The 24,673-nt window shown below is 46.8% G+C and overlaps 2 long non-coding RNA genes across 2 annotated transcripts; both read left to right on the forward strand.

The window, feature by feature from the left end:
• Window positions 1–5,930: 5,930 nt before the first annotated feature.
• Window positions 5,931–9,091, forward strand: LOC135917453 (uncharacterized). Its single transcript, XR_010569285.1, has 3 exons — window positions 5,931–6,220; window positions 8,118–8,234; window positions 8,853–9,091. It is a non-coding gene; the product is annotated as an uncharacterized lncRNA (long non-coding RNA).
• A 7,596-nt stretch (window positions 9,092–16,687) lies between these two features.
• LOC135917418 (uncharacterized) lies at window positions 16,688–19,217 on the forward strand. Its single transcript, XR_010569266.1, has 3 exons — window positions 16,688–16,846; window positions 18,133–18,253; window positions 18,977–19,217. It is a non-coding gene; the product is annotated as an uncharacterized lncRNA (long non-coding RNA).
• Window positions 19,218–24,673: the final 5,456 nt, after the last annotated feature.

The following is a 24,673-nucleotide window of genomic DNA, read 5'->3' on the forward strand; positions in this document are numbered from 1 at the left end:
TCAGGACTTCACAGCAGACTAAAGTTGTATACGACTATAGAAGGAACACAGCCACTAGTGACACATTAAGTGCATGTTACTGTACGTGGTCAGTCGAAACGAAATCGAGTAGGCGTCATGACTGTAGGGTCGATACATCTCTTTCGTTTACCATCATTAAAAAAAAAAACACCGATGTAGAGGAAACATTCACCAATCAAACACCAGTCACTCTCACAATCCCACATATACTTCTGCGTCTTCGCGCCATAACCACTTTTCCCGCCAAACAAAACACAGCTGACGTGGTCAACGAGTTCAAGGACATGCGTAATATTGCCGCAAGCATAGTTAGATTAAAAGCACAAGCACTCAATTTATTCTTCTTTTTTTTTGCGGGCGAAGCCCATGTGCATAGTTTTCGAGCTTGCCCAGTGTAATGAGAGCTTAAAAGAATTTCGAAGTATCATCTGTCCCGTTTGAGAGATTACATCACCATGACAATGATGTTAAAAACAGTTCCACACGAAGCAAATGGAACAAGAATGTGGCCGTATATTTCTTCAAAGCAGAGGTAGAGCGGCCGAATTCACCTTGGAGTAAAATACATGAGCGACAAGCATGTGCGCTTGCATTCGTAAACCAGAACAGGTAGAGCGTGGAAAATACATAACAGCTGCAAATGCATAGCCGCTTTCGTAGAGTCGCACATACAATACTAGAAATGAGAGGAGCGGATGAGAAAATAGACGGGTACAGATCCTTGCAGGCAGAAAAGAGTGGGCACGTAGCCACGAAAACAGAGTTCTTGCTGTTTCCCTCTTCTCTTTGACGGGGCCAATCAACACCACCTAGACAAGAGCCTGAGCGCTCGGCGAGTGACGTCACGGAGAAGAGGCCGGCGGCGTGCTCGGGGATACAGTGTACTAGAATCTAGAACCCCTATCTAGTACACTGTATCGGGGATACGGGTTGGATGAAGTGATCGCGCTCTTATGGGCAACATTAACAAGAGCACAGTTATTATTCTTTTTTAAGCTTAGTTGAACAGATGGCCCGCAGAGACCAGAGGGTGTTCCAAGATTATTTTATTTATGCAAAACTATTTACGCGCTGCCTATTAAAAAGCCCATCCATATAAATGAAATGATTGAACTTTAGGATTGAGAACGAATTTCGGGTAAATGACAGGGAGTTGGCTTATATTGTAAAGACACAGTGCTGCCCTCTTCTTCAGAGTATCTTCTTTGCCTTGATTTATCGTCGGCGTCAAACAGCTTGGCGTTCATGAACCGCAAGAGTTCTTCAACAAAATGTTAGCGCTGCACCATAACACATGTGTCATGACAACTTCGGCGGTCTGCCCTTCTTCACATTCGGGACAGATGTATTTATTGCAGCCTAGATTAGGCTCTAAACGAATAATTTCGCTTTCGAGGCATTATTACATACAGCACCGCAGTCCACAAATTTACAACACCTCGACCACCTGCTGTGCCACTGTCCACGATACACCCCTGAGAGACAAGAACTTGCCAAAGCTTTTCAAAAACTGGACAATCGGCCGCTTTCTGTGCAGGTGCTGTTGGAGCACCGCCCCCATCGCCCGTCTGCCCATAAAGCAGTGAAGGCACTTTTGTGTTTCTTAAGGACGACGGGCTTGTGCGACCATTTGTGACTACCAATGCAATTTCTGTAAGGCCACACTCGTCATCGAACTCACTGCAATTTCCTTCCCTCCTCTCTCTCCCTGTTATCTTTGTTTTCCCCCTTTCCCATTCCCCCTGTGTAGGGTAGCCAACCGGACGTGATTCTGGTTAACCTCCCTGCCTTCTTCTTATCTCTTTCCCTCCCCCCTCCTACAACACCTCAAACGAGTTTAGCAATGGAGATACAAAACATTCGTGCAAATATTTACAAAGAAACAGCTGCCTTATTCCGCAGAATTCCAGTATTCTCTTCTTTGCCTTACCATTGGCACCCCAATATTATGTCATTGATCTTGCGGACACGTGAACGCATGATTTTTCGTCCCCGATTTCTAATTGCTCCATCGATCAGGCAAGCTGCACTTATTAGGAATATCCTGGCATGAACGTAATCCACATTCCGCGGCAATGAAGGCTTGCCGGACACACAACCGCAATCGCAGCACAAGCTCATAGACTACACGCACGGTTCGCGTTAAAAAAAAAATAATAATAAGCGCGCTCGGAAGCATGTCGCAGCATGCCTAGACTTTTCCAACCCCGAAGCTATCCAAGGAGAAGCAGGGTGCCCGGAACTAATCCAATTGTTATCGCCGACGTCGCCCACTCGGTCCTCCCCGTCTCATTTTCAACGCAGGTGCGCCGCTCGTAGCTGAGTAGCACGCTGCACGGAACTTCTATGTAGGCGTCTTTTGAGTGACGTAGCTCAAGGGGATAGGGTACAGTCAGAAGGCATTAAGGGTGTTGGCCAGCTGCCATCCACCAACGATGATCCCTGTCTGGATGGGGCACGCGCATGCAGTTCGGAGAAATCTATGGCACGGCCTCTGGCTAACGCGAGAAGGGCTTCTCTATCGTCCGCGTCTGACTTCCCCTCCGCGCACGGACGACTGAATGGAAGCTTCGCCGAATGACCAGTGGCCTACAGTGGGCGAGCCATCCTCACGCTTTCTCTGGAATGCGGCTTCGGCCCTTATCGATGACTAATCGACTCGCACGTGTTTGCCATCGTCACCGCGCACTTGCACCAGCTTTCGAAATTTCGCTTATTCCCTCGACGATTCTGTCGAGAAACTTTCTGCTTGGAACTTTGCTTTTATGGCAAAAAATAATAATAATGATAAGCGTATTTGTACGATGCGCCGCCACATTCATTTTTTTCCCCCTTTGCGCAATTGTCTTAACCGTACAGCGAACTAAATCAACAAGAGATGGGTCAATGCACGCGGTGCTTTCCCGCATGGCGCGTGGGCAGTATATTTTGGGTTTCAGTTTAGCCGAGTAAACATAATTTGCTTAGCTGTCGGACGTGCTTCAGTTGCACGCTGCGTGCGCCTTTGGTGCATTTTTTTTTATTACAGTTCAAAACAAGGCAAGAACAAAAAGAGAAAAGAACAATCCTAGCCCGTTTCTCTGCACTGTCGAAACACGACTTCCTGGGCGCGCCGTACAACGTACGAAAACATTACACCAATAGTTTGTCACATGTGCTTCGCGTAAAATGAGATCTCAACCTTCTGATCTGGATCAAGGTGAGACGATCACTTTCACCATTGAAACGTCGCGAAAACACAGCACTGGGTCGTTCATGTGCGCAGAGCATGGTATTGGAAAAGAAATTGCTTGTGCCAAGAAAATGCGCGTATGTGTCTCAGCTGTTATTTTTCCGCCTTCAGCGCATTTTATGTGCCTTTATATTCTCATACAGGCATTTTCCAGCTAAACATTCGTTAGTATCAGGTCAGTTTTGTGTCAGGAGGAGTTTACGTTCAATCTCAGGAATCTGCGCGACTGTCGGTATTGATTGATCACGTGAGCGGCGTGTAGAATTCACATTCCGCACTTTCAGTGCCGCAAGGCGTTTGCTTTACGACGTGTACACAAAAACGAACAGATCACTCACACTATTTTTTTCTCTGTTATGCTGCATGTGATAAATATGCATAACAATGTTGTTTCGGTGCGCAGTAGTGCAAGAAATTATGATTATGTGAACTTGCTTGTTTTAGCAAGCTGAAAAGTGGACTCCGTATTTATTTTATGCGATGCGGTCTTTTTGACTTCACAGCCACCCGCGTGGCACACGAGCATTCTTCTTTTATTGCATTAAATATCTGGGAAGGCGCTCAAGTTGTTGGGAGTCGAACTTATGACCTCGATTTGAGTAAGTAGACCAAATGGGAAATGCAATCAAATAGATCGAATATGCGTCTATCTATGCAAGCAATATTCTGTTAACCCGTTTTATATCTTATTTCTCCTTTCTTAACTGCCAAAAGTAGGGCCTCCTCTTCTTCTTTTAACGGAAAATTAAGCCCCTGCGACTGACAGGACCTGCTTGCACGTGACAACTTTCGTCTATATTTCGTATCCTTATAACCACTTGAAAGAATCAGCCTCAACCCCTCCGCTACAACGCCTTCCCCCTTGTAATGTAGCTAACACAACTAATGACTGTCGTTTTTTGAACTTTTCGATTTTTTTTTTTTGTCATCGTACGCTACGCGTCTACTTGACAATCACCACGACTTGAATCACCAAGTACTAGTATCGATATGCTGGCTCGAGAAGTATCCCTTCTTCAACCAGTGTTGAACTTTTTCACGTGAATTGACCACTTGCAGAAGTCGGAGCGCCACCTAGCATGAAAAACGGGAAGCTTGCGCCTCGCCGCTTGGTTGGAAAACATCCCGGCTCCAGCCTTGCTTTGGTACGGCGGCATCGAGTGGCGACGTTTTGTTTGCAGAGCTTCTTTCACGTTTTGTGAAAGCGTCGACGTTCTTTGGTAGTTGCCATATATGACCTGCCTTAAATATGATTGAAGAGGACTTCATTCTCTTGCCGTTTTTGCAAATGGGACGGACAGCTGACTTCTCAGAGCGCTGGATAATGAGCGACAATGCGTGGGGTTATCTTCATGCCAATTAACACTTCGTCCGTTTGTCAAGCACACCGCCGATGGGCTTTAAAAAAAGAGGGTAAAGTTAAGCACATAAAACTTAACGTAAACACCGTGGACCTTCCACTTGGCCTCATAGGAGCTACGTACACACCATCCATGAAGTCGGTCACCTACGTGGTTACAGCATGGTTCACAAAAGCCATTGGCGACATTGCCGGAGAGCACTGTGAATGTGTGGCCGGATGAGTGCTTTATGCCTGTCGCATTCCCCGAACTCTTAGTTGTTGCATGGAACAACAGATGTACACGTTCTAGCTTGCAAATTTGATATTCATCTCGTGCTGTTTCGCCAAACTGCTGTGTTGCATGCTTGTGGTTTACGAAGCCGTATCCCAAATGTACGCGGTAGGTTATTCAGTTTGTTTTTGCGAGCGCTAAGGTCTCAAAGCTTACGCCAACCTATTTTATTATATGTTATATTAGCTTAAATATGGGCAGCGCGCGTGCGTCCGCAGGCCAGTACGCTCCCGCTCACTCGCGAATACTCATCAAGGCAGATAGTTTGACGAATTGGTTCGAAGTCATGTTGGAAGAGAGCGCAACACAACTGACATGTACGGAAAAAATAGAAGAGAAGCGCAGACTCACAAATGACATGACGTACTTAGACTGGCCGCATCTGTTTGCGCTGTTCTTCACAAATCGCTTAATCGTACTCGCATTTACTCAGGGTCACTCAGTGACGAGCGCGAAGGAAAACTGCATTCTTTATATTTAAAAGCCTCAACGGGCCCTGCCAGCACGTCGCTGGCCTTCTGTTCAGCGTTGCAGAACTGGCAGGAGATGACAAGGGAATAGAAGTTGCCTGCATAAGCCACAGATCCTAGAATGCACTGTTAGCTGCCACGGCGTGCCGTCCGGGTTCGACCGCTTCACCGCTGCCGTCCGCAAACTTCTCCACATTAACCTTCGCGGGCGGAAATCTGAAGAAATTACTATTTCCATTTTCATAATAATAGCTCGTGCAGCCGAAAGCGACTCCGTTGGCCGGCATGTCACGCCCGAGCAGCGCAGTTTGCTTTCCAACCACGGAGACGGCGCTCACGAAGCGCCGCCCCGCGGCCGGTTTTTGCGCATGCGCAGTCGTACTTCTGCAAGTGGTCAATTGACTAAAAAAGCAGCCACGTGCAGACAAGCGTGACTCATCGAGATGTTCGCCTTGCGCCGGTAAGGGTAAGACAAGCGCTGGCGTCGGGGGTGAAACATGACGTGGGGGAGGGCACGGTATACCACGCGACGGAGGGAGCCAGCTGAACTCTGCAGAAGAAACAGTTCTCTCGCTCGATCCGTCCCGCGCTCAATCTCCATCTCTCTCTCTGTCTCTCAACTCCCTCTCCTTCTCTCACCCTCTCGTTCTTTTCTAGGGGACCACGTGGTCGAAAAAACGCTTAAAAGGAGAGCACTCGCAGTGCACCACCCTTTTCCTGCACCGGTCGGCCTGCCTGGTCACGGCCGGACTGGACTACGTGCATGGTGCGTGCTCCAGTCCGGCGGTGGCCGGGCTTTGCACTTCACCACATTGTGAAGACTGGGCCGGCTAACGGACATTTCCGTTTCCTACACGCACAAGGTGAGTAACCCACTTGCTACGAAATTTATTCGTATCTTTAGATCATTGAACGTTATGACATCTTCCGCAAACGCGAGTGCAGGTGGTTTGAGACACGGCTTCTTATGCGATGCCGCACGATACAATCGAGACCGCGCGCGTTATTTCAAATTTGAGTTTTTCTGTGGCTAAAAGACGCTAGTGTTAGTGGCATTTCTTTCACTGAGGCTAACATATTTGTAATGTGCATTACTGCATTTTTGCACACGTTAGGTGTTATGGGTATCCACATTAGAAACGAACGCGTGATTTAAAAACTGGGTTTTCTGTGGTTAAACAACGTTAGTATTGGCAGCATTTCTTCCGCTTGGGCTACCGTATTAGTTGAGATATGTGCATTGCTGCATTTTTCCAAATGTTAGGTGTTATAGGTATAGGTGACACCTCAATCTGCTAGCATAGCTTTTTTTTATTTTTCAAGCTCGTCCAAACAATCTTGTTTTAAAAAATGGCTGTGGCTTAGGTAAGGTTAAGCCCAGGATGCGAAGCATACTAGCCTTTATTTTAGTTGTTGAACCACTGTTTAGCCTGGTGAACTGCTGTTGCTTGGCTATATTTGGTTCGGCTATAGACGAAGAAACAACTCATGCATTACTTCTTCGCCTTCAAGAGTGGAACGCGACAGCGTTCCCGTCGACCCGCCAAGGGGTGTAAGACAATGGGCTACAGGGCAGCGACTACGCGCCCCGCATTGGACGCGGTGAGCGTCGAGCAAAGCAGCGTTCGGCGCGGCAACGAAATGTGCGCCTGAGCAAGAGACGCACGCCTTAGAAACAGCGCGTTTCTAAGGCAACACCGCATTCACTAGAGGCGCTTTTGTACCGCTTTGAAGCATCGTACTCGTGGCTCAGTGGTAGCGTCTCCGTCCCACACTCCGGAGACCCTGGTTCGATTCCCACCCAGCCCGTCTTGCAAGAGTTGAGCCAAAGCCACTTCTCCTCTGTCGTGACGTCCCGGTGTCACGTGGTTTCAAGGCGACACCGCCGCGTCTGAGGAGCTGGGTTGAGCTCTCGTAATATGCTTCGCATAAAAATATCACAGAACAGGCGTTGAAATAATTTTCCCACATTTAGAACAAAAACCTCGTGGCGCTCTTTGCGCGACCTGCTAAATTCCGAGCACCAGCAGACAAAGCGGAGCCGGCTATACTATTTTACGTGGCGTATGTGTCTTTGGGAATTCCCCAGCGAAGGTTTTGGTGCAGCGAGGAATTAAACCTAAGGAGGGGGGGAAGAGCATTAGGCAAATCATCGCTGCAGCTCTGAAGACGCTGGAGTGGAATCCGCCGTATCGCCTACCTGCGCGGAAATAAGATATGACGAGTGGTTTTACACTTGGGGCAGGCTCGATCGGGATCTCTAGATGCCGTCCTTTTTCAGAAATTTGTCACTTATGCGCGCTTGTCAGGCTGGACTTCGCACTTAATTCTTAGGTTGCCATTGAATACATTATCTTCTGATTATTCATCACCTCATGATTTTTCTCCTGCTTTCCCTCTATTGTAGCGCCGGGTAACATGCTAGGGCATTAAACATGGCGCCGACGTCAATGTCTCGAAAAACAAAGTGTAATATGTCACAAGGGTGCTTCCAGCAATTTCCGAACTTGAAGAAGCCCTGCCCCAATCATGCTACATGAAAAATTTGTACGATGAATTAATAGGAAAGTGGGGAAACAACTATGGGATGTTATGGCCAGAGCTGGGGTCGTCTATACATTGTCTTCACCTAATGAAAAAAATACTGACATAATTTTAAAGTGAAAGCGATTGCTTTGACTTTGAGTGGAACGCTACGCGTACCTGCCGTGGTTTGGATCGTGGATTTGTTCTACTAACAGCTTAGTCGTTACTTTGCAGCATCTGAGCAACGCACCCGTATGCTCTCCCCCTGGGGTGCAGATCGACACGCAATTAGGAGGACCTACTTTCATCGACGCCCCCCATCCAAGGGAAGATAGCTAAACCTGTCTCAAGGTACCGCCATTCTTTCTATCCTGCTCCCATGATCTGATCCTCCTCCTACAAGAGCCGCTGGTATCGCTACCAATATGTTTAACGACACGTCCGTGAAAAAAATAAATGGCTCGTAGTTTGTGTCCTAGGATTAATTTCTTATCTGTTTGGAATATTTGTATTCATGTTCATATTCATGGTTTGGAATATTTGTATTCATTCAAATGGGTTGATTACGATCTTGCGCGCTGTATTCCGTGCAGTATAGATCTTTCATTATGCGTATCTTTGCGTGATGGGTTTATGAAACACTGAAACCTATTGGTCGCGCTGGTGGTCGTACGGCCACAATCGCAATGGACTGTCCGGACTATATATACATTGTGAATCAAGTATAGTATTAGTCGTTGATTGATGGCGAGCAAATGGGTTGCAAAACATGTGCGTTACTGTGGGGTGCCACATAATTCCCGGAGAATAAAAGAAACAATAATTCAGACTTCACTGATTGCGTGATCAGAGACGATGGTGACGTTACACTCGTGGGGCTACAGAAAAGCGTTGCGGAGCTGCTCGTTGTATTTCGGGATAATCGGTCATTCTCTGTGTCTCAACCTCGTTTGTACACTCTTTGTGCAGCACCCAGATTGCCAAGCGGGGGACCATTGGCTTGCCGACTCTACCCCGCCTGAGGCTGCCTTCGATGGTCTACAGGGGTCTTTGTCCCAGTGCTTCTGCTCTACGCTTTCCACTACCTGCAATGGACGAGACCTTTTTTTTCTCTCTAGAAGACCTACGTAACGATAACTGCGAGCTCCGTGTCGATTTCTGGTTTCTCCAGGGGGACGAAGATTGCAAGCAATTTTACATTTCAAGAATAAAGACACGACTCTGTTTTCAAGCTTTCTGTGCACTGTTTCCTTTATACAGACACCACTGTGTTTCCCCAAAATTCACTCGTTTCCTTGATTTCCGGTGGCAATACATGTCACGCTCAGGGCGAAGGAAACGAAAGCTTAGTTTGACGTCGTCGAATGAAAGGTTGGTTTCAATTATCTGGCGAGTCGCTTCATGTAATCAACGATTCCATAGGTAGACAGGAACGAAGAACAACTACGACGGCCATACTGCACGTGTATTTTAGACAACGTCGTTGCACCGTCACTTTTCCAATGTAGCGGTGGGTATTGTGTGCAGAATATATGCCGTCATTTTGTTTTTTTAATAATAACCTCTCCAAGAGTATCAAATACCGCCGAATTGGTTGACAAATAACATTTCTGAAGGCTTCACACCCGTGTCAATCGAGGTAGCTCAGTGATAAAACGTCGATTTCAGGGACACGTCGGATAAGACAGGATTTCCGACCTTCCTTCATGTCTTCAAGAGGCCCCAAGCCATAAAGATGATTTCTTATCCTTAATATCGCTTGCAAAACACGCCGCCCGCCATATTGTGGACTGCGTCGAGCGTAGGAAGCAGCTTGGAACAGAATGACGATTATCAGCAGAAGTACACGTCGTGGGCCTAGTTGCTTCGCAGCTTTCAAAAGATGAAGCGCCAAGAAAGACAGCGTACCAATGAAATATCAATGACAGGACAGGGCGCTATTTTCAACATCTGATGGCTCTATATTAAGCCTGACATTGTTGTTGCGTCATTGGTAGGCAGTCTCTGTTGGCGCTTCATTGCAGGGGCTTAATCTTCACTTAAAACAAGAAGAGGCACTACTTTTGACAGTTAAAAAAGGAGAAGTAAGATATAAAAACCGGTGAACAGAATAGACTTGTATTCTATCTATTCGATTTTATACACCAAGCTCTTGCTTTTATACTGCCTGATGTCCTACCTAAGTTCAAAAAGAAAAAAAACACACAATCAATTCCCATAACCAAATTTGCTGACCCCCAATTATGAGCTTTGTTTTTGTATATCTCCGTTTTTTTATCCTTTGCATACTTTTCTTCCACCAATCTTCCAATCGCCTCCTACTAATCTCTATTGCGGACATGTTTACTTTCCCCCTGCATCTCGCTGAAACCAGGGGCTTCAAGCAGGCCTGCGGTGCTTAAATTGACCGCTGCGCAGATATCTTCCCATTCTAATAAAACATGCCCAATCTTGTCCCTAGCTTTAGCGCAGTTCAATCACATGCTTATTCTCCCTTCTTATTTCTCGCTTTGTAAGTGCGTGTTCTAAGGCATCTCGCTTCGAAAAGTAATGAGCTTCCCTCTGAGTTATCATTAATTGTTTCTTTCCTTGTTTCGTTTTTTTCCTCTCTGAAGTAGTTACTCGTGGCAGGTTTCTTTACGATTGCCTTTGATTCCCTCTCTGACATTCAGCTTGACGTTCTTTGTCAACTGGCATGCACGGACCACGCTCCCTGTCTGGAAGGGGCGCGCGCGACTTTCTTGCGAATTCCATGCAGTTTGGAGAAAACTGCGGCACGGCATCTGGCTAGGGCGAGAGGGGCTTCTCCGTTGTCCGCCTATGACTTCCCCTCCGCACACAGGCGATTGAAGGGAAGCTTCGCCGAATGACCGGTGGCCTACAGTGCGCAAGCCATCCTCACGCTTTCTCTGGAACGTGGCGTCGGAGCTTATCGATGACTAATCGACTGGCACACGCTCTCCATCGTCACTGCACGCTTGCTCCAGTTTTCGAAACATCGCTTACTCCCTCGACGATTCTATCGAGAGACTGTTTACATGCGACTACATATCGATACATATCGGATAGGTGTAAGCGTTGATTCATTTACGCCAAGTTAATTTTATTTGCATTAGCTAAAGTAGTGAAGTTTTCCGCAAGGTCGGCGAAATCATTGCCGAGATAGCTCGGCCTACATTGCTGTGCATAATCTCCGGAACCATAGGTATCGCTTCAAGGCCGAGAAAAATTATCCATGAGTTATCGATACTCCGTGGCCTTGTTTGACTGTAGCTTCTCACAGCATCAAGATGGAGGACAAGGAGGGAGAAAGGCCGGGGGGGGGGGGGTTCCGCTCTTTTGGCCTGAGCGTGGCAGAGAGGAAACGCTAACACTAACTCGCCACTCACGTACTGGACTTCGCGCTGAAGACATTTCACATTTGCCGTCAACAGCATTAATTATCGTCAATCAAAGAACCAACACAATAAGCTTCGCTAACATCGATTCCCACCGTGGGTGAGATTCGCACAATTTCCGTTCTTGTCCAACTGGCAGCTGTTTTTGCGCTTTCTCACCAAATGTTCAGAGTTCTTGCGTGCTTCTGTATTCTCTTTGACAGGGCCAATTGGATGTATGGATGTTATGAGCGTCCCCTTTGGATCGGGGTGGTAGGTTGCGCCACCAAGCTCTTGCTAATGTCCTACCTAAGCTAAAAAAAAGAACATGAAAAAAAGTTATGCAGATCCCACGCACTGTGGGAATCGATGTAAGCAAAGCTTTCTGTGCTGTTTGCTTTGATTGACGATAATTAGTGGTGATGTTGACGGCTAAGGCATAATTTCTTCAACGTTACCTTGCGTACACTACTGCTGTTTGTCTGCGTAATACACAGAACACACAGGGAGTGGTGTTTGCTTGAGGCGTTGTTGTGCACCTTGTTTTATAACCTCCGCGAGGGCATAGCGTTGTCATTTCTTCACATGGCACATCGCATCGTGGCAGAAGTATCAAACTTCAATTGGATTATGGGGCTGTACGTTCCAAAACCGCAATCGGATTATGAGGCACGCCATAGTGGCGAACTGTGGAATAATTTTGACACCTCGATGTTCATTAAAGTGTCCCAAAATCTAAGTGCACGTCCGTTTTCTATTTCGCCCCAGTCGAAATGCGACTGCCGCGATTGGGATCAAATCCACGGCCTCTAGCAATGCCATGGCCGCAAAGCTAACGCGGCGGGCACAGAATTCTTTTTGGCGGTCGACCGCTTCCGTAGTATCGTCTGGTTACTGCGGTGTGCTTTAATTATTGCGGCTCTGCTTCTGTGCGCCCTGCCTAAGTTGCAGGCTTTACATATTTGCATGGCGTTTATTTTTCGGAAATAACAGCAACGTGCTACACCGTACCTTGAACTTAAGCTTAGCATATATCCCCGCAACCGCAGTCGTATAGTAGTGGCGTTTCTTCACGGTTTGGAAGAGGGAAAGTACGCTTAATTCTGCAGCCCATATGGGAACACGGATTCCTTGCCTTCTCACGTTACCTCCTCTATTATATGGGAACTGCATCTTCTCCTTCTCCTCTCTACAGTACTTTCTGCGTCCTCTCTGGCCTTGCTACTTATGGCGTTTTTCACTGGTCGATCTGGAGCAGCCGCCTGAATCCTCGAGCAAGCGCTCGGCTTTCACCAATCCGAGTCTGCCGGTAGAGCGCACGAACGCTCCGTGGGAGATCACACAGGAAGTCTGCGTGCACGTGACACAAACCGGTTCCGCAAACTATGCCCAACACAATGTTGTGCGTACCGACCGGTAACCGATTTCGCTTGAAGACGGAAGTGACGCCATGTGACGCGTTCTATTTCCGCCCGAATCCGCGTCTCGGCGGCGGAGCAAGTGAGAGCGATCCGGCGCGGAGCGAGTTGATCCGAAACGACCAGTGGAACGCGCGAACCCGCTCCAGATCGACCAGTGAAATTCGGATTCGTTGCAGCGGAGCAAAAAATCCTGCTCCGAATCGACCAGTGAAAAACGCCATTAGTATAGAAAGGGGTGCTCTGCAGTTTCTGCACTACTTCCGAGGGGAGTCGCGGATAATTACAGCTGTCAAGCGGCTCAAGTGGCGACGGCCAGGGAGCTCCAGAGGGCATTGTGCACATTCGATGCTGCGGTGTGAAAACGAGTTTCACCAGTCGCCTTTTCTACCTCGGGCCTGTCATCTACGTACAGCCTCTGAACCACCCTCGGAAGCGATGTGCGAGACAGCAGCAGCTGTAGCAGTGGGAAAGCCGAAAGATGAGCCAAAGAAAGCTTTCCTTAAAGAAAAGCGCACGATGAAATACCATAACCAAATTTTCTGGCCCCCTATTGTGAACTTGCTTTTTGTACGTCTCCGTTTTGTCTTTCCCCTACTTTTCGTACACGAATGTTCCAGTCGCATCTTACTAAACTCTATTGCGCACATGTTGACTTTCCCCTGCTCTCGCTGAACCAAAGGGCTTCAAGGAGGCCAGTGGTGCCTAAATGGACCGCTGGGCAGGTATCTTCACATTCTAATGAAACATGCTCCATCGTTTCCCTAGCTTTAACGCAGCAAGCACATGCTTCTTCTTCTTCCTCCTTGCTTGTGCCTGTTCTAATCGCGATCTCGCTTCGAAAAGTAATGAGCTTCCTTTTGAGTTATTATGAATAGTTTCTTTCCTGATTTCGTTTTCTTTCCCTTAAGTAGTTCTTCTACTTCTTTGTGTTTGGGGAGAGGGAAGGTACGCTGATCCCCTCTCTGACTTTCAGCTTGACGTTCTTTGTCAACTGGCATGCACCGACCACGCGCCCTGTATGAAAGGTGTGCGCGCGACCATCTTGCCAATTCATGCAGTTCGGAGAAATATGTCGCCCGGCATCTGGCTAGAGCGAGAAGGGCTTCTCCATTGTCCGCGTCTGACTTCCCCTCCGCACACGGAGGACTGAATGGAAGCTTCGCCGAATGTCCGGTGGCCTACAGTGGATGAGCCATCTTCACGCTTTCTCTGGAATGCGGCGCACCCGCTTATCGATGACTAATCGACTCGCCCAAGCTTGCCATCGTCGCTGCACGCTTGCACGAGCTTTCGAAATATCGCTTATTCCGTTCCCGACTCTGTCGAGAAACTGTTTGCATGCGGCTTTGCCTATTGTTTGAAAAAAAAAAAGAATAACCGTGTTTTTACGATGCGCGGCGACATTTATTCGGTTTTTCTTTCCTTAGCGCAATTGTCTTAACCGTACAGCGAACTAAATCAACAAGAGATGGCTCAATGCACGCGGTACCTCACCGCGTGGCGCGTGGTCGGTAGAATTTGGATTTCAGTTTAGTCGAGTAAACTTTATTTGCAAACTGTCCGACAAGCACGCGGCGTGCTTCAGTTGCACGCTGTGTGCGCCTTTGGTGCATTTTTTTTTATTACAGTTCAAAACAAGACAAGAACAAAAAGAACTGTCCTCACCCGTTTCTGTGCACTGTCGAAGCACGACTTCCTGCGCTCGCCGTACAACATACGAAAACTTTGCGGCGATGGTTTACAAATAATTGCTTGGCGTCAAATGATATCTGAACCCTCTGATCTGGATCGAGCAGAGACGACCACTTTCACCGTTGAAACGTCGCGACAACACGGCACTGGGTCGTTCATGTGTGCAGCGCAGGGTATAGAAAAGAAATTGCTTGTGCCAAGAAAATGCGCGTGTGTGTCTCAGCTTTTATTTTCCCGCCTTCAGCGCATTTTATTAGCTCTTAAGGCAAACGTATATTCTGATACAGTCAGTTTCCAGCTATATACTCGTTAGCATCAGGTCAGTTTTGAGTCAGCAGGAGTTTACGTTCAACCTCAGGAATCTGCGCGACTGTCGGTATTGATTTATCTCGTGTGTGGTGTGTAGAATTTACATTCCGCACTTTCAGTGCCGGAAGGCTGTGATTTAGTACTTCCAACTCTGCGTAACTGCATTTGCTTTACGACGTGTACACAAAAACGAACAGATCCTTCGCACTATTTCTTGTTCTCTTATGCTGCGTGTGATAAATATGCATAATATTGTCCTTCCGGTTCGCGCTGATGCGAAAAATGTTAGGTTGTGTGAAGTTGCTTCTTTTAGCAAGCTCAAAAGTGGACCACGAGGGACACCGTATAGTGGAGGCTTCCGTATTTATGTTACGCGATGTGGTCCTTTTGACTGCACAACCCCCCGCGTGGCACACGATCATTTTTCTTTTATTGCATTACATATCTGGGAATGCGACCAAGTGGCTGGGAGTCGAACTTATGAACTCGGGCTGAGTAAGAACACCAAATGGGAAATGAAATCAAATAGAGTGAATACGCGTCTATATATTCAAGCCATATTCTGTTAATAAGTTTTCATATCATATTGCTCGTTTTTGAACTGTCAAAGGTAGTGCGTCTTCTTCCTGTTTTAATGGAAAATTAAGCCCCTGCCATTGACAGGACCTGCTTACACGTGACAACTCTCGCCTATATTTCGTATTCTTACAACCACTTGAAAGAATCAGCCGCAACCCCTCCGCTTCAACGCCATGCCCCCTTGTTATGTAGCTAAGGCAACTAATGATTGTCGTTTTTTGAACATTCAGACTTTTTTTTGTCATTCTAATCTACACGTCGACTTCAATCCATCCAGGACTGCGTCTTTCCGTCGAGCATCAACGGCCATTGTTGGTTCGACCTAAGAGAAGTCCTAGTGTCGAAATGCTGGCTCGAGAAGCATACCTGTTTCAACCAGTGTTGAACTTTTTCACGTGCATTGACTTAAGAAGTGGCAACGTGCAGAGAAGCGTGACTCATCGGGAAAGTTCAGCTTGCTCCGGTAGGGTAAAGACAAGCGCTGACGTCGGATGTGAGACGGAAAAGAACTAGGAAGCTAACCAGTAAGTATGCCAGACACGAGGACGAAGAAAGACAGAGCATTAAACGACAGGTTAAAAACGCGGAAGGTAAAAATTGGAGAAATTCAATGGAAAAGAAGCATAGTGTTGAACTATATCGACACTGGAAACAGCAGGTCAGGAAGGAAGCGTTTTATGATAACTCAAGAGGCAGTGCCCTTCTCTTTGAAGCTAGGTCAGGATGTCTTAGAACGCGGAGCTAAAAAAAGAAATTTAACGAAGAAGAAGACACATATGTACTGTGTGCGGTAAATCTGTAGAAACAATAGAACACCTCATACTAAAATGTAATGGTATCAATCCCGATGTCGATGCGGCCACAGTCACCCTTCCTGCGGCCCTACGGTTCAGAGATAATAATAGTCATGTAAAGAAATATGCGGTGGAAATTAGTAAAAGGCGATCGGAGGATTGGTGGCTCAAAAGCAGAGAGGTGACATAACGTTAAATGGGTAGGAAGACGTATTTTAAGAAAATCGAGAATTTTATTAACACACAGCACAGGGGACTAAAAATAAAAGGCAAAATAAAAAGCTGAGCATGTTGGCAACTGCCACCACCCCGTTTCAAAGGGGACGCTCCTACCTTCCATTCATCCCATCCATCGACTTGACGTGGGGAAGGGCACGCCATACCACGCGAGAGAGGGACCCACCTGATCTCCGCAGAAAAAACAGTTCTCTTACTCACTCTCTCTCCCGCAACACAACTCTCTCTCTCTTTCTCTCTCTCCTTCTCTCGCCCTCTCTCTCTCAGTCTTCTTCTCTCTCCTTCCTTCGCCCTCTCTCTCGCTCAATCTTTCTCTCCTTCTCTCTCTCTCTCTCCTTGTTCTCCAGGGGACCACGTGGTCGAAAAAAAAGCATAAAACGAGAGCACTTGCACTGCAGCACCCTTTTCCTGCACCGGTCGGCCTGCCTGGTCACGGCCGGACTGGACTACGTGCATGGTGCGTGCTCCAGTCCGGCGGTGGCCTGGCTTTGAACTTCGCCACATTGTGAAGACTGGGCCGGCTAACGTATATTTCCGTTTCCTACGCGCACAAGGTGAGTAGCCCACTTGCTACGAAATTCATTCTTGTCGGTTATAACCTGAATAGATCATTGAATGTTATGGCATCTTCCGCAAACGCGAGTGCGGGCGGTTTGAGGCACGGCGTCTTATGAAAAGCCGTACGAGACAATCGGGGGAGAACAAGCGCGCGATTTCAAATGTGGGTTCTCTGTGGTTAAAGGACGTTAGTGTTAGTGGCATTTCTTCTACCGAAGCTAACGTATTTGTGGAGTAATGTGCTTTACAGCATTTTTGCACATGTTGGGTGTTATGGGCATGCATAGGTACCCCACGAACCGGGTGACACCTCAATCTGCTGCCGCAGCTTTTTTTCTGTTTTGCAAACACGCCCAAACAATTTTGTTTAAAAAATATCCGATGGTAGGCGTTTCGATAATTTTAAATGAAGCAGGGTGAACCTTACTATTTTACGTGGCCTACACGTGGTCAGGATGTCACGTACGAAGGTTTTCGTGCTACGTGGAAATTTTACGCAACTAAGCAAAGTAAAAGGGATCATGGCTTAACTTGCCGACTCTCCGGAAAGTCATCCCGTTCGCATTTTCTGAGTCGATTTATTGAACCTTCGGAAGGGGGATGGGCGGGCTGTCCAATGCTGTACCTCTGAAGTCGCTGTAGTGGACTGCACCGTATTGTCTACCTGCGCGGAAATACAATGTACCGAGTAGTTTTACACTAAGTAAACGGTCCATCATGTTCTCTCGCTGCCGTCAGCTTTCAGAAACACGCCACTTATGCGCGTTTGTTGGGCTGGACTTCGCACTCAATTCTTAGGTGGTCATCGGTTATAATTTCTTCTGATTATTCGTGATCTCATGGTCATCTTTCTCCTATGTTATACCTCATCGCCTGCGCCGGGTAACATGCTAGGGGACTAATCATGGCGCCGGCGTCACTGTCTCAATAAACCAAGCATAACATGTTCGAAAGGCTACCAATATTTACAAGGGTGCTTCGAGATGTTTTCGAACTTGGAGAAGCGGCGACGCAATCTTTGGATGATGAATGAATAGAGAGGTGGGGAAACAACTACAGGATGTTATCGCCAGAGCTGGGGTCATCTACGCATTGTCTTGACTGGTCGTAATAATAACAAAATTGCCGACATCGTTTAGAAGTAAGGCCAGGTTGCACAGTCGTGACCTGCAAGAAAGTGAATCACCGCGTGCGATTGCGTTGCCTGGGAAACGTGGAACGGTACGCGTACCTGCCTTGGCGGATCGTCGACTTGTTCGAACAGCTTCGTGTTACTTCGCAGCATCTGAGCAACGGACATACCCGTATGCTCTCCCCCTGGGGTGCACATGGACACGGCGATCACCGGGACCTTCTTTCATGGGCGCCCCCATCCAAGCGAAGGCAGCTAGACCTCTCTCAAGGTAACTCGTTTATTCCTCCCCGCTCCCATGATCTGATCCTCCTTCGATATGAAGTGCTGCTAGCGCTTACCAAAATGTTAAACAAGTGCGTGAAAAGCAAACAGCTTCTAGTTTGTGTCATACTCTTCATTTGTTATCACTTCGTAATACTTGTACTTGTTTTTACGATCTGGTGCGCTGTATTCCGCGCACTAAAGACCATTACTTATGCGTACCTCTGCGTGATTTGTTTATGAAACATTGAAACCTTTTGGGCGCGCTGATGGTCGTACGGTTGCAATGGGAAGCGGCGTAGCCTTCGTTCCGACTATATATACAGTGTGAATCAAGTGTATTACTAGTCCTACATTGATAACTAGCGAATAGGTGGGAAAACAATTGACCGCTCCTTCCTGTCCGTGAAGATGGTCGAACAGCGAAACTGGGTTAGTTACACCGAGTGTTACGCCATGAAAGTTAAACTTCGCAAGCATTCTATAATGTAAATCTTCTGTTTCACCATTCTTTTACTTCATTTTCGCTTTGGTGATAGACAGCTTCTTCCTCAGGAATACGCACTACACGCGATTACCGGCACAACGAAAGAAACAATAAATGCGTTATCAGAAATGATTGTGACGTGACATTCGTGGGACTACAAAAAGCGTTGCGTAGCTGCTCGTTGTAGGTCGGGAGAACCGGTCTCTGAACCTCTCACGCCTCATCTGTACACTCTTTGTGCAGCACAGAGATTGCCGAATGGAGGAACCTTGGTTCGCCGACTACGCCGCCTGAGGCTGCCTTCGATGGTCTACAGTGGTCTTTGTCCAAGTGCTTCTGGCCTACGCTCTCAACTACCTACCATGGACGAACCGTTACTTTTTTTTTTTTGAGGCCTGCGAAGCGATAACTGCGAGCTAAACTAGTGTGGACTTCATATTTCTCCAGGGGGACGAAGAATGCAAGCGATTTTACTTTTCAAGAAATAAATACACGACTCTGTTTTACGCTTTCTGTGGACTGTTTTCTTTATACAGAGACCACTTTGTTTCCCGAAAATACACTCGTTTCCTTGATTACATGTCACATGTAATCAATACAATCAATACGCATGTATCACAATACATCTCACGCTCAGGGCCGAGCTAACTAAACATTAGTTTGACCTCGTCGGATTGACCGTTGGTTTCAATTATCTGCCGAGTCACCTCATATAAAAAGCGACTTTAGATAGACGGGAATGAAGAGCACTGATCTGGCAGCTGTATTTTCGGCAACGTCCACGTTGCGGCGTCACTTTTCTGTAGTGCCGGTGAGTATGGGACTCTGAAGCCATATCGTTATTTTTTTGCTAATAACCACTGCAAGACGAGTATGCAATATAGCCGGGTTGTTTGACAAATTAGATTTCTGAAGTGCGCTCGTCAATGACCAGCCGGCCAGAAGTTGTTCCGCAATTCGTAGAAAACTCCAGGTGAAGGTACGGCTTGTGGGAAATCTACGCGCGCGCAGGCCCAAAATATATACAAAACAAACTAAAACTGACGTAATGCGACGGGATAAAAGCAAAGACAGCGGTGACTCCGTCGCGCTCATTGTGAACGTTGCTTGTTCGAAGATGTGAGAAGACGCAGCAGAGTTGTTTTCGAGTGCGTAATCCCGGTTATGCCTTCTCCACTACAAACACAGGAGTTTTACTTGGTATCGCACTTGAGAGAGAGACTCCTTATTAGAAAAACAGATCTTTGCCGGCACATTATGCTCTGTATAGAGATACACTCTGCATAGATACTATGTATAGAGTGGGGAAAAAAAGACAATACAAATAAATATCAAATGCGGAAGTGGACCTGATACTAACATTTACAGGCGACATGGCCGGGAAATTTAGGCTTTCGTATATGAACTGTTTCATTTTTAAGGCTTTCTTATTAGGGCAGTTTCTGACAGGTATTTCAACAACAAATCCCAAACCCGCTTTTGTTTTGAAGGGCCGGGCATTGGACCTAAGGTGCTGGGTAATGTTAACGGATCATGGCAAATCATGTCCATTTGTTGTCGAGGCGCTTATGGTACGAAGACGCAGAATTATATGTTACATGGTGACAGTAGCGCTGTTTGATTGGTGAATGTTTCCACTGGATCGGTTTTTTTTAAATGACAATAAAAGAAAGTGACGTAGCCACCCTACAGTGATGACGGCTATACTCGCTTTCGTGTTGACTGGCCCCGTATAGTTATCTGCACTTAATGCGTCGCTAGTCGCCGTGTTCCTTCTACAGTCGCATAAACGAGAAGAAAGGGGGTTAGCCGAGAGGCCCGATATTTTATTAGTCATATCCGAAGAAGCCAACAAACACTCACACAAAGGACAACATAGGGGAAATTACTTGAGCTTTATAAATGAAATAAAGAAACGATGAATTAATGGAAATGAAAGTGGATAGAAAAACAACATCGCAGGTCGGGAACGATCCCGACCTGCGGTCCCCCACAACTTTGGCATGTGAATTTTCCAATAAAACAGCAAGAAACACCCATTTTGACTGTTTAATAACCAGCAATAAAATATAAAAACAGGCTAACAGAAAATGACTTCTATAAATCGACTGGCATTCGAACTAATTAATTTCACTTAACATTTGCTCTACACACTCAATCCGCTTGGTGGCTACATAATGTTGCGCTGCTTAGCTCGAGGTCATGTGTTCGACTCCTGACCACTTGGACGCCTTCCCAGATATTCAACTCAAAATAAGAGGAAAAATACTCGTGTAACGTGCTCGGGGTTACGCAGTCAAAAGCACCACATCGCGTAAAATGAATACGGATGCCTCCACTATACGGTGTCCCTCGTGGTCGTTAAAACCCGCAACTCAATATAACCTAACATTTTTCACATAGCTGCGCACACGAAGAACGAATGTTATGCACACTTGTCACATGCAGCATAATAGAGAAAAAATAGTCTGAGTGATCTGTTCATTTCTGTGCACACGTCGTGAAACATTGAACCCAACTGCGCAGAGTTAGAGTAACTAAATCACAGCCTTGCGGCACTGAAAGTGCAGAATATAAATTCAACGAGCCGCACACGAGATCAATGAGTAGCGACAGTCCCGCAGACTCCTGAGAGTGAACATAAGCTGCTGCTCATTCGAATTTTATTCTGCAGCATGAAATTTTCGCATGTTTTCAAGCTCGACTTGCTTTAAGCCACAATTGCAATCATGTCTTGATCTGAAAAAGATGAATAAAAAATAACTGACCTTTTGGCGAGGAATATTTTGCTGAAAGTTACTCTAACAGAACATACCGGGTGTTTCAGTGAACATGTTCAAATTTTTTTAAAGATGCCCTGAAAGAAGAAATTGAAATGCATAATTGTCTAATCAAGAAAACTCGCTAATTATCAATTTAGCTGATTACCTTACGGCCCATATTGCAATTGAAAAATTTAGACTTGGAGTTCTGAAGGCGGATCCACATTTTCAGGATGGCACCAGTTTCCAGATATTAATTACCTAACTTTGCGGAGGAGTGTTCTGGCGTTCCAGTTACTTTCTTAACAAAGTGTCGTTTGATGCATTAAGGCGCAAAAGTAACTGGAGCGCCAATGCAGTGCTCGATACATATTGGATAGATGTAAGCATTGAATGATTTACGCCAAAGTAATTTTATTTGCATTTGTAAAAGTAGTGAAGTTTTCCGCGAGGTCGGCGAAATCAGTGCCGAGATATATCTCGGTCTACATTGCTGTGCATAATCTCCGGAACCATAGCTGTCGCTTCAAAGCCAAGAAAAATTATCCATGAGTTATTGATACTCCATGGCCTTGTTCCACTGAGACTTCTCACAGCTTCGAGATGGAGGACAAGGAGGGAGAAAGGTGGGAGGGGAGCTAAGTATGCCGCCTGATTTCGGGGGGAGGGGAACGATCCCCCACCCATGGGTAAGCGCCTGAGCGTGGCAGAGAGTAAAGGCTAACACCAACTCGCCACTCTCGTACTGGATTTTGCGCTGAAGAGATTTAACATTCACCGTCAACATCAGCATTAATTATCATCAGTCAAAGAACGAGCACATAAAGCTTCGCTTTACATCGATTCCCACCGTGCATGAGATCCGCATGATTTTCCGTTCTTGTCTAACCGGCAGTCGTTGTTGCGTTTTCTCTCGAAATGTTCAGACAGAGCTCTTGTGCGCATCTGTCTTCTCTTTGACCGGGTCAATTGGATGGATGGATGTTATGAGCGTCCCCTTTGGATCGGGGTGGTAGGTTGCGCCACCAAGCTCTTGCTAAGGTCCTACCTAGGTTAAAAAGAAATATGCAGGTCCCACGCACTGTGGGAATCAATGTAAGCAAAGCTTTCTGTATTGTTTGCTTTGATTGACGATAATTAGCGGGGATGTTGACGGATAAGGCTTAATTTCTTCAACGTTTAGGCTAACACGTGTGTTGTGAGCGCATGTTAAACGCTACCTTGCGCGCACCACTGCTCTCTGCCTGCTCAGCACACAGAACACACAGGGAGTGGTGTTTGCTTGAGGCGTTGTTTTGGGCCATATTTTGTAACCTAGCTCAGCGAATGTTTAGCGTTGCATTTCCTCACATGGCACATCGCAATGTAGCAGAACTATCAAACTTAAATTTGATTATGGGTCTATACGTGCCAAAACTATAATCGGATTATGGGGCGCGCCGTAGTGGCGGACTTCGGATCAATTTTGACACCGCGATGTTCTTTAACGTGTCCCAAAATCTAAGTGCAGGTGCGTTTTCTATTTCGACCCCGTCGAAATGCGGCTGCCGCGATTGGGATGAAATCCACGGCGTCTAGCAATGCCATGGCCGCAAAGCTAACGCGGCGGGCACAGTATTGTTGATTTGGCGGTCAACTGCTTCCGTAGTGTCGCCTGGACACTGCGGTGTGCTTTAATTAATGGGGCTCTGCTTCTGTGCGCCCGGCCTAAGTTGCAGGCTTGACAAATTTGCATGGCGTTTATTTTCCGGAAATAGCAGCAACGTGCTACATCATACCTTGAACTTATGCTTATCCTGTTTCCCCGCAACAGATGTCGTATAGTATAGTGGGGTTTCTTCACGGTTTGGTAGAGGGAAACTACGCTTAATTCTCCAGCCCATATGGCAGCACGGCTTCCTTCCCTTCTCACGTCACCTCTCTCCCCTCTATTATATGAGAACTGCTTCTTCTCCCTCTTCTTCTCTCTGCAGTTCTATCTGCGTTGGCCCTGGCCTCGCTCCTTAGTAGAAAGGGAAGCGTTGCAGTTTCTGGCGCCGGTGCTGTCGTTTGTGTGCTTCTTCCTGAGTCCCGGTCTTCTGCGCCTTGCCTTTACTACTTCAAGCATGAACCAACTAGCCCAAGCGAGAGTTTTAATTGAGCAGTTTCTGCACTGCTGCTGAGGGGAGTTACGGATTATTACAGCATTCATGATGTCGTTTTCTTTCCTCTTGAGTAGTTACTCATAGGTGGTTTCTTTTCCAAAGCCTTTGGCTCCCCCTCTGATTTCAGCTTGACGTTCTTTGTCAACTGGCATGCACGGACCAAGCACCCTGTATGGAAGGGGCGCGCACGACCATCTTGCGAATTCCATGCAGTTCTGAGAAAGATGTCGCACGGCACCTGTCTACCGCGAGAAGGGCTTCTCTATTGTCCGCGTCTGACTTCCCCTCCGCACACGGACGACTGAATGGAAGCTTCGCCGAATGACCAGTGGCCTACAGCGGGCGAGCCATCCTGACGCTTTCTCTGGAACGCGGCTTCAGCCCTTATCGATGACTAATCGAGTCGCACGTGCTCGTCACCCTGACCGCGCGCTTGCACCAGCTTTGGAAAGATCGCTTATTCCCTTCCCGATTCTATCCAGCAACTGTTTGCACGTGGCTTTGCTTTCGTGCGAAAAAAAAGAAGGAAACAACAACGATGTTTGTACGCTGCACCGCGACATTTATATTAATTTTGTTTTCTTCTTTTCCTTTGTGCAATCGTCTTAACCCGTACAGCGAAGTAAATGACCAAAAGATCGTGCAATTCACGCGGTGTTTCACCGCTTGGCGCGTAGGCGGTGGAATTTTGCTTTCGGCTTAGCTGTGTAAACTTGAGTTGCTTAGTTGTCGGACGTGCTTCAGTTGCACGCTGCGTGCCCCTTTGATGCATTTTTATTAGAATTCAAAACAAGGCAAGAATAAGAAGAGAACAGACATGCTCCGTGTTGTCGAAGCATAACTTCCTTCACGCGCCGTGCTACGTGCGAAAACTTTACGCCGGTGGTTTGTCACAGGTGCTTTGTGTCAATTGAGTTCTGCACACTCTGATCTCGAGCAAGCAGAGGAAATCACTTGCATCGTTGAAACGTCGCGAAAGCACTGCTAACCCTGGGTCGTTATGTTCAACTACAAAAGAAATTGCTTGTGCGAAG

Source organism: Dermacentor albipictus, chromosome 7 (assembly GCF_038994185.2).
Source record: "Dermacentor albipictus isolate Rhodes 1998 colony chromosome 7, USDA_Dalb.pri_finalv2, whole genome shotgun sequence".
NCBI lineage: Eukaryota > Metazoa > Arthropoda > Arachnida > Ixodida > Ixodidae > Dermacentor > Dermacentor albipictus.